We start from the raw sequence: 4,102 nt of genomic DNA on the forward strand, positions 1-4,102 counted from the left end.
TTAATTAGTTAATTGATTGAATTAATTAATTTAGCATGTGCTTGCATTTAGATTTAGATTTTCAATTTAATCTTTGCATGATATTTAATTCAAATAATTGAATTTATTAATTCAATTTAGTATTTGAATATATTTAGAACTTGACTTTGATTTTCAATTTGGTTTTTGAAATCATGCACATGTATTTGAATTTGGAAGAAATTAGAAGAATATGAAATTAAATGAAATTAGAATTCGGGGATTTGGAAATGGAAGAATTAATTAGCTAATTAAATAATTAATTATTTAGAAATGGAATTTAACTAAATAATAATATTTAATTAAAGGAATTAAATCATAATTAATTAAATAATAAATATTTAATTAACATTTAGAAGAGAGTTGAATGATTAGATGAATGGAGATAGAAATTGAGAATTAATTTATTTAAATAATAAAGATTATTTAAATTGGGGAATTAATCAGAATTAATTAAATAATAAATAGTTTATTAACATTAAAAAATGGTTAAAGTGATTAAATGATGATAGAATAGGAAATAGAATAATTAGTAAGATTATGAGGAAATATGAAATTAGAAGAATATTGTTAATTAACTTAATTAAATAATTAAATAATTATTTAATCAATTAGATGAATAATTAGTACATGATCAATGAGACTTTTTTAGGTGTTTAGAGTTTCCTTACATCTTTCTTAGGAAATAAATTTATCTATTGAAATCCTTTAAATTCGCTCCAACCAAATTCTCAATATTTATAGCAAAGGGTAAAGCCTCTACAAGAATTTTATATTTGGAATGTCTCTAGGTTATTTACAAAGATGCATTTTAAAACTATTTGGAAAGGCATGATCCATTTAAGATCATACATAAAAAACCAAATCGTTTAAGAGAAGGGACAATGTGATCGAAAATGATAAACTATTTTTCCCTAGCACTAGAAAAGCATTCATCTAGAACATGGGAAATTATTCCTACAAATTATTAAAGCTTAGGATCTTGTTAGGTTCAACTAATTTATAAATTTAACTAAGATAAACTATTTTTCCCTCGCACTAGAAAAGCATTCATCTAGAACAACATGGGAACCCGTTCCTACAAATTATTAAACCTTAGGATCTTGTTAGGTTCAACTAATTTAAAAATTTAACTAAGAGAAACTATTTTTCCCTCGCACTAGAATATAATGCATCTAGAACAACATGGGAACTTGTTCATGCAAATTATTAAAGCTTATGATCTTGTTAGGTTCAACTAATTTACAAAATTAGTACATTTTTAGAGGGGCTTCAATATTATTTACAAGACCAATTAGCTAGTGATGAAGAGGAGGAAAGGAGGAAAAACTCTATTACACAAGGAATAATTAGATTTTACTCTATATCTACCAAATGAATTATCATTCTAAAATTAAAAATTCATGTCATGCTAAGTATTGAGAATTTTAATAAGTTGGAGCTACTCTTTCAACAAATGTGTATTATCCTCTTGAAAGGGAGATTGTCAATTTTTTACTATGTGAATGAAATGATAACTTAATGATGAACGAATAGTACCAAACCAATATTGAGAGGGGGGGGGGGGTGAATCAATACAGGAAAAAACTCAACCTTAAACTGGTTTGTCAACTAACACTTATGCACTGATAGACAAACAGCAGCACCGGTCCTTCAACAAAGTTCAACCGGCAAAACCCAGTGTAACTAAGATGAGCAAAGACCGGTTGACGCTTATCTTCTCATATAATCTAACTCTTCATTCCCATTTCACTTTAATACATGAACAAGAAATCTACCATCAAAGATGTATATATTACAACAAGATCAACATGCATCACCACTTAATCAGAAAACAATCATAACATCACACATGACACACATATTTTTCACGTGGAAACCCAACTAGGAAAAACCACAGTGGGGATGAATACCCACAAGCTTGTTTTTGAACTCTTTGGAAGTCCGCTCTGTTAGGAGCCTTGTACGGTTAAAGATAGATACAATAGGTTCTGTTAGGAACCGATCCTGTTAGGGATCACCCGGTTAAGGGATGGCTACAATACCCGGTTAAGGGTTAAACCTTATTAAGGGTACCTTGTTAGAGGATTTCAAGAACTCAATAGCTAAAGGATATCAATGACTCAGTAGCTTCAAGTTACCCTGTTAGAGGATTTTCAACAAGCCGGTTCAGGCTACCCTGTTAGGGGATTTCACAACTGTTGAAGTAGTTAAAGGTCAACTGGTATATCAATGACCTGATAATAGCACTCAATGCCAATGCAGATCTGCTTAAGCTCCTCTTCACCTTCTGCACTTACACTCTGCAGATATGACTTCTCTCCTTTGGTCTGGCAAGAATCACGTATCTCTTCTCTTAGACACACACACACAACTTTTGCCAACAAAATCTGAAAGAATCACAACATCGACTTTATAGGACAACAGACAAGTCGATACCATAAACCCTAAACCCTAGACCTGTTAGGTTAAGGAATTCAAACGGTTCAATCCCGACCGTTGATCATACTGTATTGAATGCAATAGTCTTGATCCAATCTCAAGACATTCTCCATCGTTCATTTTCCACCGATTTCATGGCGACTGATAACCCATCACACGTTATCACCGATTACAGACTTGCACATTCCCGAGGTAGATAGGAACACTCTTCTTTATGCAAGATCCTTCACACGCACAAGGCTTACATGGCAACACTATCTGTTCTTCATTATAATGCTAAATTCATCACATAAAGATCACCAATTGAGTCACATAGGCTTAAGATACTCCAACCGGAAATCCTGAAGTGGAAACTACCTACCAACTAGTAGTCATACAATGCTTCCATGTGCCAGTTCCCATGACTACATGTCAGTTCACCTTGACATGCTGGTTCACCTTGAATAAATATACCGCTTTACTTTGGCATATATATTGGTTCTCACATATGCCGATTCTCTCTTCATATCACATATTGACATCAATGACAACATACAATATCATTATGTCCTCATACCAGTTCACATAATGCCAACAATCTCCCCCTTTGGCATTGATGGCAATATACAATGATATCTTTCTGCAAACTCATCTTCTCCCTAATTTCTGCAGATATCTTCTTCGCTACACTTCTTCTCCCCCTTTGACAACAATGCCAAAGTGGAGGCACAAACATCCATGTTCCATTATGTTGCTCCCCCTAAGGAGTAGCATCCTTCAACACATCAATCAAAAAAATTTGACTATGCAATACCTGACTGATGTGGAACAAATACTTTTAATTTACCTCTTGAAGGGGCAGTACCCCCAATTCACCTCTTAAATACGCAAATGTAGTCTTTGGGAGAGGCTTGGTGAATATGTCTGCTAACTGCTCCTTACTAGAAACATGTTCCAGTGCAATATCTTTATTCTGAACTTTTCCCTCAAGAAATGATACTTAAGCTCAAAATGCTTGGTTCTAGAATGTAAAACCGGATTCTTTGAAATATTGATAGCACCTGTGTTATCACAGAATATACTTACCGGTTCAGATACGAGGATTTTGAAGCCATCTAATACATGCTTCATCCAGATTGTCTGAGTGTAGTTCATGAAAGCTGCAACATACTCCGCTTCCGCTGTAGACTGAGAGATACAGCTCTGCTTCTTACTCATCCATGAGACCAATCTACCACCAAGAAAGAATGCACCACCGGTTGTGATTTTCTGATCATCCATACTACCTGCCCAATCAGCATCTGTGAATACTTTCAGGTTGAAATCATTGTTGTATGGGTATCACAATCCATAGTCAACTGTTCCCTTCAGATACCTAAGAATCTGCTTAACTGCAACCAAGTGGGATTCTCTTGGATTTTTCTAGAACCTTGCAGTAATGCCAACTGCATGTGCAATATCTAGTCTGCTATGCACTACATAATGCAACTTACCAATCATTGATCGGTATTCCTTCTCATCAACCAATGCGAAATCATCCTCTTTTGATAATTTGCAACTGGTCACCATTAGTGTACCAACTGGTTTTCTATCTTCCATGCCAAAGATCTTCAAGACCTCTTTGACATATTTGGACTGAGTGATAAAGATTCCATCTTTCATC

Source organism: Cryptomeria japonica, chromosome 10, assembly GCF_030272615.1.
Source record: "Cryptomeria japonica chromosome 10, Sugi_1.0, whole genome shotgun sequence".
NCBI classification, from domain to species: domain Eukaryota; kingdom Viridiplantae; phylum Streptophyta; class Pinopsida; order Cupressales; family Cupressaceae; genus Cryptomeria; species Cryptomeria japonica.